This window comes from Schistocerca nitens, chromosome 2, assembly GCF_023898315.1.
Source record: "Schistocerca nitens isolate TAMUIC-IGC-003100 chromosome 2, iqSchNite1.1, whole genome shotgun sequence".
Taxonomy (NCBI): Eukaryota; Metazoa; Arthropoda; class Insecta; order Orthoptera; family Acrididae; genus Schistocerca; species Schistocerca nitens.
The window spans coordinates 932,106,503-932,122,857 of record NC_064615.1 but is presented as its reverse complement, the minus strand read 5'-3'; the positions used below and the strand labels follow the sequence as shown (position 1 = coordinate 932,122,857).

At 45.3% G+C, this 16,355-nt stretch overlaps 1 protein-coding gene across 1 annotated transcript in view; it reads right to left on the bottom strand.

Moving 5' to 3' along the window:
• The window catches only part of LOC126234716 (glutathione S-transferase-like), a 342,396-nt gene extending 326,382 nt beyond the window's left edge, over positions 1-16,014 (bottom strand). The window contains exon 1 of the mRNA XM_049943464.1: positions 15,900-16,014. The gene's annotated coding sequence lies outside the window, so the exon portion shown is untranslated. The remainder of the gene's footprint in view (positions 1-15,899) is intronic.
• Positions 16,015-16,355: the final 341 nt, after the last annotated feature.

Here is a 16,355-nt window from a genome sequence, read left to right as displayed (position 1 = left end):
GATAGATTTTCCTGTGTAATCGAGTGTGAGCAGTAAAACCAGAAGGCCGGCCGGTGTGGCCGTGCGGTTAAAGGCGCTTCAGTTTGGAACCGCGTGACCGCTACGGTCGCAGGTTCGAATCCTGCCTCGGGCATGGATGTGTGTGATGTCCTTAGGTTAGTTAGGTTTAATTAGTTCTAAGTTCTAGGCGACTGATGACCTCAGAAGTTAAGTCGCATAGTGCTCAGAGCCATTTGATTTTAGTAAAACCAGAAGGTGTGGATGGCGAAAGTGCACAGGTGTGTTCATCCGCGCAGGCAGCCGGGGCAAATACATGATATCGCAGACGACCCAGGTCTTGACTGAACAGAGAAGCCTGTGGTTGTGTGTGATTTGAAATGTTGGGGTAACGTATATGGAGAGCGGCGGCACGAATGGTCACAAGTTTCTCTGACCCATGAAAGGGTGTCACGTAGACGCTGCAAAAACTGAACTGGCGAACTCCTGAAGATGGGCACGAGCTATCCCGAGGAAGCAAGAGGCGTATTGCAAATTAACAGGAAAACTAGAACAACATACTAACAAATAAGATACTATTGGAAGAAATATTCAGGGATGGTACTGAAACTGAGGATGAAAGACTGTCAATGATAAAATCCGCTGATGACATTGTTGACGTCAGTGAAAGTAAGGAAGGATTGCGGGACCTTACGGGTCGGATGAACGGACTCATGAGCACAGATTGAGAGTAAACCAAAAAAAGACGAAAGTAATGGGAAGTAGCAGATTAACGATAAACTTAAAATCCAAAATCGGGGACCACGACGTAGACGAAGCGAAGGCATTCTGATACCTTGCAAAGTAAAAAACGCATGACGGACGAAGCAGTGAAGATATTAGCAGCAGACCAGGGCAGCTAAAGACAGCATTTGTCGACAAAACAAATGTACTAACACCAATAACAGGCCTTAACCTGAGGCAGAAATGTCTGAGAACGTCCGTTTGGAGTACAGCATGGTATGAAATTGCAACATCGACAGTGGAGAAACCATAACAGAAGAGGATCGAAGCGGTTGTGGCTTGATGCTACAGAAAGGTGATAAAAATTACAGAAAGATTCTGAAAATTAGGTGGACTATTAAGATGGGAAATGGGGTGGTTTTCATTAGAATCGGCGAGGAACGATTTATATGGAAAACTCTGACAAGAAGGAGGGACAGAATGATACGAGGGTACTTAAAAAAGTAAGTTGTACATTACTACGGCACCCCAAATTACATTAGTTTAGTCCTTCACTGCACTTCAAAGGGTCACTGTCACATGATTTTATTTTTCAACATTTAATGATTTTAAATGATTTTGGTGTGGAGCCACAGTCATATAAAACTTTTTGAAAAATATAACCGTCATTTGACTGAACAACAGTTTTTTTATTCCACAATCTAGATTTCGGTCTTAAGGCATTATCAATTGTTACAAGGACCAAAAGTCATTGGACTTGAGTGGAACTCAAGTCACCATCAAAATAGGTATCTTCAGTTATATAAGCCAATTTTATCAGAAGTAAATGCGAAAACATCTGTATAACCTGCTAATTTACTGGCAATCAGCATGACTTCTTCACTTGATATGGTTCTGAAATAAAAACAGATGGCCAAATAACAAGTTTTAAACTTCACTGCACTGTGTAGCGAAGTTTAAAATCTGTGCTTGGTCATCTGTTTTACTCTACAACAATATCAAGTGAAGACATCATGCTAATTGCCCTGTATAATCTAACAAACGCCTTGGGAATGTTAGATTTCTATACTATGCTTCCAGATGCATATCCGTCAGACCAATGCAACAATCACCTTCAAATCGAGTACTTCTAAATTCGCTGATATCAACGGTAAGTCCTTCCTGTATGCTTGAACTACACTGTCTCCGAACGCCATATTCGGACTGTGCGGTGTGTAGTTGGACGTGTCAAATGCAAGGCCCTCTTTGTGCACTGTACTGCGTGGTCCGGACATGATATTCAGCGTGGCGCAGTATACGTCGGACTCAGTGCCCGATCTATGCATCATAGTATGTGATGACTGTACATGGTATTGTTCACAGTACGGAATGATGCTGGTTGTTGTTCTTACTCCATTGGCTTTCTCGGAGTCTTCTGTCGTTAATAATATTTTACCTTACATTTCTATATCTTTTGATGAATACTTATAGAATTTGGAAGTTCTTAAGAAAATCAGGCTCAATAGATGGGTATGGATGTGTGTGATGTCCTTAGGTTAGTTAGGTTTAAGTATTGTAAGTCTAGGGTACTGATGACCTCAGATGTTAAGCCCCATAGTGCTTAGAGCCAAATCTCGACCTTAGAAGTGTGATTATGTGGAACGTGATTATTTTAGTTTAGATACAAATCACTGGAGAACCTATTTCAACGTAAAAATTTCTTGATTTCGACGTAATATTGGAGAACCAAGTTTTGTTCCACCTGACGTTGAAGCCCATCAAACAAAGATGCATCTGGGAGAATGCGAAGTACACCATTTTCCTGCCAGATCTGGTATACGTATGACGATCTTGGATATAAATAAAGTCATTTAGTTTCACAGCTGGAGCGATTTTGAGTCAGTGACAGGAATTGGTGAGAGTCTGTCAGCGCTGCGTACATAGTAACATATTTTTTTGAGTGGAGTTCGCCTTCAGTGAAACACAATTTTGTTTTGCTAAAGGCGGACCCCACTAAAAAACATATGTTATTGTTAAAGCGAACACAGACAAAAGAGCTTCAACATCAAGATGATTAGCGGTATACACATTTCTCTAGCCTATCGCTTGACAGTTACGGTGGGAGAGAGACTGAGATTTGAGCTGATGGTCTGTTCTGTTCTTGTTTTCGACGTCTTTCGGCGTACTGGAAAGTTCAGATCTCAGATGCTGGTGCTACACGTTTGTCTATTTCCGCCATGGAGTCTGCTTTCATCACATTGGATACTGAGATGTGTATAGATAATAGTGTTTTTTTAAGTATAATAGATAATGAACTGTGAAAAACTGACATGTAACTGTACACATGATTAAAACCAAAAGCAGGTTAGAAATACGTGGAGATGTGTAGGTGAAATAAAATACCGTTCTCCAGACGGACAGAGATTTGGAAGCTACATCACAATGAATCTAGGGCTATTTGCAGCAATTATGTGTACAAAACTTTCACACTACTTCTGTCGACCCACAAAATTGCGATCTTAGAAATGTATTAATCGACCAAGATAATGAACAGCACATCTCCATCTATATTCTTCCCCTAAGCAAGACAGTGGTAAGATAGATACTGCCTACAGGAAAATTAAAGAGACCTTTGGAGATAAGAGAACGACTTGTATGAATATCAAGAGCTCAGATGGAAACCCAGTTCTAAGCAAGGAAGGGAAAGCAGAAAGGTGGAAGGAGTATATAGAGGGTCTATACAAGGGCGATGTACTTGAGGACAATATTATGGAAATGGAAGAGGATGTAGATGAAGATGAAATGGGAGATACGATACTGCGTGAAGAGTTTGACAGAGCACTGAAAGACCTGAGTCGAAACAAGGTCCCCGGAGTAGACAACATTCCACTGGAACTACTGACGGCCTTGGGAGAGCCAGTCCTGACAAAACTCTACCATCTGGTGAGCAAGATGTATGAAACAGGCGAAATACCCTCAGACTTCAAGAAGAATATAATAATTCCAATCCCAAAGAAAGCAGGTGTTGACAGATGTGAAAATTACCGAACCATCAGTTTAATAAGTCACAGCTGCAAAATACTAACACGAATTCTTTACAGACGAATGGAAAAACTAATAGAAGCCAACCTCGGGGAAGATCAGTTTGGATTCCGTAGAAACACTGGAACACGTGAGGCAATACTGATCTTACGACTTATCTTAGAAGAAAGATTAAGGAAAGGCAAACCTACGTTTCTAGCATTTGTAGACTTAGAGAAAGCTTTTGACAATGTTGACTGGAATACTCTCTTTCAAATTCTAAAGGTGGCAGGGGTAAAATACAGGGAGCGAAAGGCTATTTACAATTTGTACAGAAACCAGATGGCAGTTATAAGAGTCGAGGGACATGAAAGGAAAGCAGTGGTTGGGAAGGGAGTAAGACAGGGTTGTAGCCTCTCCCCGATGTTATTCAATCTGTATATTGAGCAAGCAGTAAAGGAAACAAAAGAAAAATTCGGAGTAGGTATTAAAATCCATGGAGAAGAAATAAAAACTTTGAGGTTCGCCGATGACATTGTAATTCTGTCACAGACAGCAAAGGACTTGGAAGAGCAGTTGAATGGAATGGACAGTGTGTTGAAAGGAGGATATAAGATGAACATCAACAAAAGCAAAACGAGGATAATGGAATGTAGTCGAATTAAGTCGGGTGATGCTGAGGGAATTAGATTAGGAAATGAGACACTTAAAGTAGTAAAGGAGTTTTGCTATTTGGGGAGCAAAATAACTGATGATGGTCGAAGTAGAGAGGATATAAAATGTAGACTGGCAATGGCAAGGAAAGCGTTTCTGAAGAAGAGAAATTTGTTAACATCGAGTATAGATTTAAGTGTCAGGAAGTCATTTCTGAAAGTATTTGTATGGAGTGTAGCAATGTATGGAAGTGAAACGAGGACGATAAATAGTTTAGACAAGAAGAGAATAGAAGCTTTCGAAATGTGGTGCTACAGAAGAATGCTGAAGATTAGATGGGTAGATCACATAACTAATGAGGAAGTACTGAATAGGATTGGGGAGAAGAGAAGTTTGTGGCACAACTTGACCAGAAGACGGGATCGGTTGGTAGGACATGTTTTGAGGCATCAAGGGATCACCAATTTAATATTGGAGGGCAGCGTGGAGGGTAAAAATCGTAGAGGGAGACCAAGAGATGAATACACTAAGCAGATTCAGAAGGATGTAGGTTGCAGTAGGTACTGGGAGATGAAGAAGCTTGCACAGGATAGAGTAGCATGGAGAGCTGCATCAAACCAGTCTCAGGACTGAAGACCACAACAACAACAACAAGCAAGACAGAACACCACAAATCCACTCTCCTGAGCTTTATGTTTAAGGTACTCATGTTCATCTTCTTTACAGTGACATTGAGCTCCATGGTTCATAGGTCCATACAGTCTTTAACCTCAGAAGGCAGTACCATAAGAAATACGCTGGAAATTTTAGATATCCTATGTACAATGCAAATTTATGTGAGGAATCATTTAAAAACTAGGATGATAGCATGGATGCTGATCGCTTACTGTTTGTGGAAGGGATGATTGGAGTTCAGTGTACTGCTAAAAATGTGAAATTATTGTAATATTCTTAGCTTTTCCCCTGAGTATATAGTTATTCCACAGCCGGCCGGAGTGATTGAGCGGTTCCAGGCGCTACAGTTTGGAATTTGCGCAACCGCTACGGTCGCAGGTTCGAATCCTGCCTTTGGCATGGATGTGTGTGATGTCCTTAGGTTTAAGTAGTTCTAAGTTCTAGGGGACTGATGCAGAAATTAAGTCCTATAGTGCTCAGAGCCATTTGAACCAAGTTCTTGCACATTTATGGTTTCAAAACCCGTTTTTCTATTTTCCTTGTGTGTTCGAGATAATGACATGATTCCTAAGAATTGTCTCAATGTGGTTGACAGATTGTATGTCTCCGCATTTCTTTACACACGATTCCGCTTTGCTTGCAATATTTGGACATAGGATTTATATGTCTTCCTAAAATGCTCTGACCTTCGATCTAGTGTGTGTCTCTATAGGATTCCATATTTCCAAAATCGAGTCTACGTACATATTCTACAAACATAATACAATGCATAGTTGTTCCTGTTCTTATTCAACTTGCAAATGGAGCGTTGGCAGAGCGATTATATGCTACCAAGCATTAGGTAATCTCTGTCAAATTGCTTCATCGATGTGACTAGGAAAACGCCTGGTGCCCATATAGTGCTTATAATTGCGCCTGCAACGGACTAGTGGGGAACTGCTTTGCTAATTTTTACTTTAAAATATGGACCTAAGGACCGGTGGATGGTGTTATATTATCATCTCTTGCGCATTGTATTTCTGCATACTCATCTTGTGTGAATATGGCAGATTCAACGAGGAAAGTTTTCATTTGAATATATTATGATAAAAAGTTGTCTACTGGTTTACAAATCAATCCCTTTCAACCTATCAAGGGGTTGTCTATTCCATGTAATAAAGAATCGGCCCTGTATTTTGTGCACTCGTGGAACTGATATGTGAAACTAATGGGCTATGTCACTAACAACGGTTGGCTGTGAAATGCGTCTGATGTTCGTTTATCGTGAGCTTCCTGGGTGGTGGTGGTGGTGGTGGTGTGGGGAGGGGGGGGGTTGCACAGTGTCAACATGCATACATGCATTCCATACGCAATGGTCATAGAAAGTCGGCTTGCTGTGTTCGTGGATGGGATCCAGAAGGCTGCAGATATCGTGTTCTCTCTCTCTCTCTCTCTCTCTCTCTCTGTGTGTGTGTGTGTGTGTGTGTGTGTGTGTGTGTGTGTGTGTGTGTGAATTACTAAGGGACCAAACTGCTGAGGTCATCGGCCCCTAGACTTGCACAATACTGAAACTAACTTATTCTAAGAACAATACACAACCCATTTCCGAGGAAGGACTCGAACCTTCGGCAGAAGAGGCCGCGCAGTCCATGACATGGCCCCTCAAACAGGCGGTCACGCAGCGCAGCTCACGACTCTGGATGATGGTAGATACTGGTGTCTACGTTGACACTAGCTGTTATAATGGTTATTTCGTATACTTTTAACGTCTAACTTCGACTGAACTGTCGTATTTGAAGCAGAAAATAATGATAAATATAGATTTCTGCAGTATCAAAGGGATCGACCTTTAACGCTTTGGGCGTGGTGGTTTGGATCAATTCTCCAGCGAGCTATTATATCGAAGAGTTCCTAGCAAATAACATGTCGTTCTCAATGGTGAGGGAACTCACTCTTTTCATTCATGCTCCCGTATGGTGGCGGATATAGGAGTTTACGCTGATTTCATGTTCCTTGGTTTCACATCAGCATTCAATACAGTTCCGCACTCTCACCACAAGAGAAGATATGGAATATTAGACTAGATTTATGCCAGCGCCGCAACTTGCACCATGGCTGCAGAGGTATTGGCTCTCAACACCTAATGTCACTCAGAACAACAGAATGGAGGACAGATCTAGAGGTAGAGCATTAAGTGTTAAAACACAGACATCAAAAAAAGTTTTTCATCACGTCAGTTCCGAGAGTTCCGGAACCTGTACCGAAAATTGGAATATAGATCAACATAAGCATCATTTCCGCCTTTTTTATTGCTCATGAAAACCACACATTGCCTGTTGTACCACCATACAGCGCGACTTTCAGAGGTGGTGGTCCAGATTGCTGTACACACCGGTACCTCTAATACCCAGTAGCACGTCCTCTTGCATTGATACGTGCCTGTATTCGTCGTGTCATACTGTCCACACTTCCATCAAGGCACTGTTGGTCCACTGGCCCACTCCTCAATGGCGGTTCTACGTAGATCCCTCAGAGTGGTTGGTGTATCACGTTGTCCATAAACAGCCCTTTTCAGTCTATCCCGGGCATATTCGACAGGGTCCATGTCTGGAGAACGTGCTGGCCACTCTAGTCGAGCGATGTCGTTATCCTGAAGGAAGTCATTCACAACATGTGCACGATGGGGGCGCGAATTGTCATCCATGAAGACGAATGCCTCGCCAGTATGCTGCCGATATGGTTGCATTATTGGTCGAAGGATGGCATTCATGTATCATACACCCCTAACAGCGCCTTCCTTGACCACTAGCGGCGTACGTCGACCCCACATAATGACACTCCAAAACAACAGGGAACCTCCACCTTGCTGCACTCGCTGGACAGTGTGTCTAAGGCGTTCAGCCTGATCGGTTTGCCTCGAAATACGTCTCCGACGATTGTCTGGTTGAAGGCATATGCGTCACTCATCGGTGAAGAGAACGTGGTGTCAATCCTGAGCGGTCCATCCGGCATGTTGTTGGGCCCATCTGTGACGCGCTGCATGGTGTCGTGGTTGCAAAGATTGACCTCGCCATAGACGTCGGGAGTGAAGTTGCACAGCACGCAGCCAATTGCCCACAGTTCGAGTCATAACACGACGTCCCGTGGCTGCACGAAAAGCATTATTCAACTTGGTGGCACTGCTGTCAGGGTTCGTCCTAGCCATAATCCGTAGGTAGCGGTCATCCACTGCAGTTGCAGCCCTTGGGCAGCCTGAGCGAGGCACGTCATCGACAGTTCCTGTCAGTCTGTATCTCCCAAATGTCCGAACAACATCGCTTTGGTTTACTCCGAGACGCCTGGACACTTCCCTTGTTGAGAGCCCTTCCTGTCACAAAGTAACAATACGGACACGATCGAACCGCGATACTGACCGTCTAGGCATGGTTGAACTACAGACAACACGAGGCGTGTGCCTCCTTCCTGGTGGAATGACTGGAACTGATCGGCTGTCGGACCCCCTCCTTCTAATGGGCGCTACTCGTGCTTGGTTTTTTACATCTTTGGGCGGGTTTACTGACATCTCTGAACAGTCAAAGAGACTGTGTCTGTGATACAATATCCACAGTCAACGTCTACCTTCAGGAGTTCTCGGAACTAGGGTGATGCAAAACTTTTTTTGATGGGTGTATATGGACAGCACAAGTGAAACTGCACACTGCCTTTAGCATACGATAAGTAACAAATCACCTTCTGCTTCATGAACTGATGATGTGGCATCGAGAAGTCCAGACCCGTATAGTGTTGGACAAAGCAGCCTATCAGGGATGGAGTTAGTTTTTCTGGGTGACTGCTGAAATCGCGCAGTGAAGGCCCTGAGCAGTATTGGCGCTGAGTTGACATAGGCAGCCAGTCTGAGTGGATGACTACAGCACGAACAAATTACGTGTTCTGCAATAGGCCACAGCACCGCAAGCCACAGGCTTGGTGTGGCAACAGCAACAGACAGAGTTGACATAACCCAGCACCCATGATACAGTGTTTGGAATGGTGCACTATGGGCACCATTTATACTCTTCATATTCCTAACCTACCACACATGACAGTGAGAGTGATTGACAGCCGTACTGAATGCATCAGTAAGCTATTCAGTTCTAAAGTTAGGACAAGTGGTCTATTTCTGACAACCAAAGGGCTTATCATCATTTTAAACTTACCCAAAATGGATTTCTTGCCATTTTAAATTTAGGGCTTACAGATTTCTTGACTGTCCCAACACTTTAAAATTATGGTACCTAGAGTAGGAAGGGGTGGGGGGGGGGGGGGGAATTGCACAAACTGTAACATCAGAAGGATGGGGGAAATCATCCTATACCATCAGTGGTGGCTGTTGTTTAAGCAAAACATGAGTGGACTTAAACTGAGGACAAGTCAAATCTAAACTTAGGGTGACAATTGTTTAAACTGCAGTGTTAGAGAAATGGGGGAAATTGTTTAATTTAAGGCACCTGGATGTTAACTTTGGACAAGTGGTATGTGAAACCAGGGAAAAACTGAGTGACCATCTTGAATTCTGCACATAGAACAAGTGACCTGATAACCATGCAGGACATTGTTGTATCTCTTGGCCAGCAGTCTTGTATTGTGATGTCACAGGGTTGAGGGACACCTGTTATATTTGAATTTCCTAAGTTTTTAGAATTTTCTGCCATTTTATACATCTGGCAATTTCCCTGTGCCAGAAGGATTCGGGCAGGGCATGACCTTGGGAGACAATACTCATTTACTCCAGTGTAATTTAGAGGGAAGGAAAAATGCCAGTTCTCCAGAACAATAGAAGGGTGGGAATAATAACTCTTTGATGCACAACAACAGAGGAGGGGGGGATGATGTGGCAGCATCCTTTGTCCCAGATCGCCCACAGCTACACTAGCCTCTTCTAGCCCTGATATGGGTATTTCCTATTTTTGATAGGTGCATCTGGGTGCATAGGTAAAGCACAGTTGAACACATATACGATCATAAAATTGAATGTACCCTCAGCAAGCCATAACGGATCTTCTTTGACGATAGACAGATGGTAAAATGCTGTTGTGATTAAGTTGTGCAGGAATAGAGAGAGTGTCTTTGTGGGAATTGGGGACGGGTTTTGTGCAGGTATATATATAATTTGTGCTGGAAATAGGCGCTGAAATTTGGGCGCCAGCGTGTTGGAACGGTCCATTTCTGCAGTTCGACGTAGGGAAAAATAATAGTTTGTGGACTCTATTTTGGCAAAGTTCTGTAAATCTTCTCATCCACCTTAACGCAAGACAGCGCAGAAATAACAGTCACGCCAAAGGAAAGGTATATTTCCCGTGAACGCCCTGTCAGAATTCTGTACCCCCCACCCTCTGCTTCGCGACGCTCATGGACAGAGGCCAGTTCTGTGGTTCCAAAGAAGGCGGGAAAGATCATGGCCTCGGTGTTCTAGGATGCAAAAGGATTTCCTTTAATTTAATATCCTCAGAAGGGGAAAACAATAACTAAGGAGCATTATTCTCGTCTTTTAATGGATCTGGGTGCAGGGAATTGTTGTTTGCAGGAGAAAAAATAATTTTCCGTCAAAACAATGAATCTGCCACAGAAGTGTCTCGCAGTGGGAAACGTGCTGCTGAAAGTCCAGATGAGTTTGCAGCTGTACTACTCCTTTTTTCCGTCTTCCAAGCTACAGTCCATTTGTTAACTACACTCCTGGAAATGGAAAAAAGAACACATTGACACCGGTGTGTCAGACCCACCATACTTGCTCCGGACACTGCGAGAGGGCTGTACAAGCAATGATCACACGCACGGCACAGCAGACACACCAGGAACCGCGGTGTTGGCCGTCGAATGGCGCTAGCTGCGCAGCATTTGTGCACCGCCGCCGTCAGTGTCAGCCAGTTTGCCGTGGCATACGGAGCTCCATCGCAGTCTTTAACACTGGTAGCATGCCGCGACAGTGTGGACGTGAACCGTATGTGCAGTTGACGGACTTTGAGCGAGGGCGTATAGTGGGCATGCGGGAGGCCGGGTGGACGTACCGCCGAATTGCTCAACACGTGGGGCGTGAGGTCTCCACAGTACATCGATGTTGTCGCCAGTGGTCGGCGGAAGGTGCACGTGCCCGTCGACCTGGGACCGGACCGCAGCGACGCACGGATGCACGCCAAGACCGTAGGATCCTACGCAGTGCCGTAGGGGACCGCACCGCCACTTCCCAGCAAATTAGGGACACTGTTGCCCCTGGGGTATCGGCGAGGACCATTCGCAACCGTCTCCATGAAGCTGGGCTACGGTCCCGCACACCGTTAGGCCGTCTTCCGCTCACGCCCCAACATCGTGCAGCCCGCCTCCAGTGGTGTCGCGACAGGCGTGAATGGAGGGACAAATGGAGACGTGTCGTCTTCAGCGATGAGAGTCGCTTCTGCCTTGGTGCCAATGATGGTCGTATGCGTGTTTGGCGCCGTGCAGGTGAGCGCCACAATCAGGACTGCATACGACCGAGGCACACAGGGCCAACACCCGGCATCATGGTGTGGGGAGCGATCACCTACACTGGCCGTACACCACTGGTGATCGTCGAGGGGACACTGAATAGTGCACGGTACGTCCAAACCGTCATCGAACCCATCGTTCTACCATTCCTAGACCGGCAAGGGAACTTGCTGTTCCAACAGGACAATGCACGTCCGCATGTATCCCGTGCCACCCAACGTGCTCTACAAGGTGTAAGTCAACTACCCTGGCCAGCAAGATCTCCGGATCTGTCCCCCATTGAGCATGTTTGGGACTGGATGAAGCGTCGTCTCACGCGGTCTGCACGTCCAGCACGAACGCTGGTCCAACTGAGGCGCCAGGTGGAAATGGCATGGCAAGCCGTTCCACAGGACTACATCCAGCATCTCTACGATCGTCTCCATGGGAGAATAGCAGCCTGCATTGCTGCGAAAGGTGGATATACACTGTACTAGTGCCGACATTGTGCATGCTCTGTTGCCTGTGTCTATGTGCCTGTGGTTCTGTCAGTGTGATCATGTGATGTATCTGACCCCAGGAATGTGTCAATAAAGTTTCCCCTTCCTGGGACAATGAATTCACGGTGTTCTTATTTCAATTTCCAGGAGTGTAGTTCTATGATTCGTCGTCCAGTATGAAGAGCACTAATTGTGACTGGAGAAAGAACAGAGCATGTGGGAGGGGGAAGGTGGAGGATGGCGAGGGGAAGTAGAGGAGACATGAACATAGGAGAGGATATCCGTACCCGTGAAAGCTACCATAGTTTCATCTCCGAGCAGGCTAGATCATAAGGTACAAAGTATTTGTTCAGGTTAACATCCGCAACTGAAGAATATATTTATAGATGAAAAATCCTCTTCAGTTGCTTGTAATTTTCTTAATTTATTCCCCGACCGGTTTCGAAGCCTGACGCTTCATCTTCAGGTGCCATCAAATAATTATGGCAACATAAAATGGGTGGCGGTCGTGACAGTCAGTTATGGGGAATCGCACCCGCACCCGCGGCCAGCAAACGCATGGGAGCGTAGGAACAGTAGCAATGGCAGATGAAGCTGATTTTTAATCTATAAATACATCTTGAGGGTACTGCAACATTTTTACGTAACATAAAACAAACTAATAGTATTCTTGTCAGGTATGGATAGATAAACTATAAGGACTGAATGCCACTTAGAGAGATTCTCGTCTAATTGAGTTTCCAGGGAATGCTTATTGGCCTCCCGATACACAGAAAAAGGTGCGCGTTACTGCCACTGCTACCTTGCCGGTCGAGGGGAAAGGGGGGGGGGGGAGGGGGGCACGTTATTAGGGTGACCAACGTGGCTTTAAGGGAGTTGATCAACATCTGACCATAATTTTAAGGGAGATTTCATCGCAGTAAATCTCAAATGCACAACTACGTCGCATTTTCTTTGCACAGGTGACACAGACAAATGCCCATATATTTTCAAGACAAGCATTTCAGTATCTGCATCTAGCGCATCACATGCATGTTTTGTAGCTTTATGCGATATGTGATTTGCCCATTTGGTTCCACCATCTGCTTGCTGTTTTTTTGAAGCTATCTGAACGTACACTTATGCTTCCCGTAATTTACATTTGCATTACCAGCACAGAACGCAGTGAGGTTCTTTACAAATGGTTCAAATGGCTCTGAGCACTATGGGACTCAACTGCTGAGGTCATTAGTCCCCTAGAACTTAGAACTGGTTAAACCTAACTAACCTAAGGACATCACAAACATCCATGCCCGAGGCAGGATTCGAACCTGCGACCGTAGCGGTCTCGCGGTTCCAGGCTTCAGCGCCTTTAACCGCACGGCCACTTCGGCCGGCGAGGTTCTTTACAGCTAAGTTATGAAAATTCAATGAACACTTGGCCACACTGTGAACATCGATATCTGTCTCACCAGCCTATTCAATGAAGTCCATAAGCCTGTTTCTTATCATGTTTTAAAAATCGAAGTAACTTACAACTTGGTGATAAATTCTTGGCTCAAATGGCTCTGAGCACTATGCGACTTAACTTCTGAGGTCATCAGTCGCCTAGAATTTAGAACTAATTAAACCTAACTAACCTAAGGACATCACACACATCCATGCCCGAGGCAGGATTCGAACCTGCGACCGTACCGGTCGCTCGGTTCCAGACTATAGCGCCTAGAACCGCATGGCCACTCCAGCCGGCGGTAAATTTTTTTTTTCGGTTGGTTCAAATGGCTCTAAGCACTATGGGACTTAACATCTGAGGTCATCAGTCCCCTAGACTTAGAACTACTTAAACCTAACTAACCTAAGGAGATCAAACACATCCATGCCCAAGGCATGCAACTGTAGCAGCAGCGCGGTTCCGGACTGTAGCGCCTAGAACCGCTCGGCCACAGCGGCCTGCTTTTTGGTTTGACGCATCGGTTGCAAAAGAGAAAAAGTTTCTCATTTGAGCTGGATCTTTCAAGATATTAATGAAATTCTGAACATCTTTTGCAACCAAAACCATTTTCACAATTTCATCTGCCTTAGTTTGGCCACATGTCACCGTCTTAGCCAAATTAATATCATGGAAGACCTCTTTCGATAACTCATTCCCATCGTACTTCTGTAGCCGATATTACCTCTCAGAGTACGCCATACTACTGCTAGCTCACCAGCAACGTTTTTTATATCCTTACTGCTGTTACCAAAATATCTGATTAAATTTGAGTACGCCTTCACTTCTTTTTCGTACAATTATAAACTTCTACAAAAGAATGTTGGCTGTAGTTGGAATTATCCCTTAAACGATGCTGAAGTCACGCTTACATTGCCCACAGAATGCTTGGCTAAGCCAAGTGTGAAGTATACTCACAAGCGATTTCTAATCAAGCTGCGGGCCTGTGGGGTATCGTCTCAGTTGTGCGACTGGATTCGCGATTTCCTGTCAGGAAGGCCGCAGTTCGTAGTAATAGACGGCAAATCATCGAGTAAAACTGAAGTGATATCAGGTGTTCCCCAGGGAAGCGTCCTGGGACCTCTGCTGTTCCTGATCTATATAAATGACCTGGGTGACAATCTGAGCAGATCTCTTAGGTTGTTCACAGATGATGCTGTAATTTACCGTCTAGTAAGGTCATCCGAAGACCAGTATCAGTTGCAAAGCGATTTAGAAAAGATTGCTGTATGGTGTGGCAGATGGCAGTTGACACTAAATAACGAAAAGTGTGAGGTGATCCACATGAGTTCCAAAAGAAATCCGTTGGAATTCGATTACTCGATAAATAGTACAATTCTCAAGGCTGTCAATTCAACTAAGTACCTGGGTGTTAAAATTACGAACAACTTCAGTGGGAAAGACCACATAGATAATATTTTGGGGAAGGCGAGCCAAAGGTAGCGTTTCATTGGCAGGACACTTAGAAGATGCAACAAGTCCACTAAAGAGACAGCTTACACTACACTCGTTCGTCCTCTGCTAGAATATTGCTGCGCGGTGTGGAATCCTTACCAGGTGGGATTGACGGAGGACATCGAAAGGGTGCAAAAAAGGCAGCTCGTTTTGTATTATCACGTAATAGGGGAGAGAGTGTGGCAGATATGATACGCGAGTTGGGATGGAAGTCATTACGCGGCGAGATCTATTTACGAAATTTCAGTGACCAACATTCTTTTCCGAATGCGAAAATAGGTGGGAATGATCATCAAAATAAAATAAGAGAAATCAGAGCTCGAACAGAAAGGTTTAAGTGTTCGTTTTTCCCGCGCGCTGTTCGGGAATGGAATGGTAGAGAGATAGTATGGTTGTGGTTCGATGAACCCTCTGCCAAGCACTTAAATGTGAAATGCAGAGTAATCATGTAGACAATGAAACGAGTGTGTTTCAGCCTGAATGTCTCTATACTCTGCTTTCGCGTATCCGTGCTTTATTTATACCACAGCTGCTGATCGGTACCAGGCGAGTGCATCCACTGGTTGTCAGTACTGACCGGGAAACAAGTGAACATTCCCCGTCTCATGAGCTCTCTGGACGCGTAGGCTATGTCATTCTTTCTCCGCTCCGCGAATTGCCTTGAGCCAAACCGTCTTACTTCCGTAGAAGCAAGATCAGCAAAAACAGAGACTGCTGTCGACAATTGTATCGATTATGAAAGGAAAATATTTCGAGATTTCTCGGTCACGATTTTGAACTATCGATAGTACTTTGCGGGATTAGTATTGGTAACGGTGATCACTGACGAAATACACTGAAGGAAGAGGGTGGAGGAGGCTAAAGAAAAATTGCTGTTGTACGGGAGATCCCGGGATATACGGGAGAGTTGCTCGCCCTAGGCCTAGGGGTTAGGTGCGTCTAGCAGGCAGAGGAGCACACGCCGGCCTCACCTGGCGCAGCGGCGGTCTGTGGCGGCGGGCAGAAGCGGCAGGTGGATGCGCTGGTGCTGCCACTGGCGTCAGCTGCCGGCGCTCTTCTGCTTCTGCCCGTGCCGGCGCCGGCGGGCCACCCCGCGCTGTCGGCTGTCGCGGCAGCGGCCGCCGACGCGGGAGACACCTATCGATTCCCGCTGGCATTAGGCGCGCTCCGCTTTTACGACCGTCATTAAGGCTGCTGCTGCCGCTTCCGCACGGCGCCTCGGCGCGGCTAGCGAAGCGTGCTCTCGCGACTCGCCGTTTGTGGCCGCACGAAATGCACCCACTGGCTCGCGACAGGCGGCGCTCTGACGTCACAGAAATCGCCAGGCCAAGTGTATGCAAGAATTCTAAATCAAAGGCGAAAATCCACTGCCGGGCCTTTTAATCTCCGAGCAAGAGTCTGGTTTTAGGAAATTGTGATCTACCGTC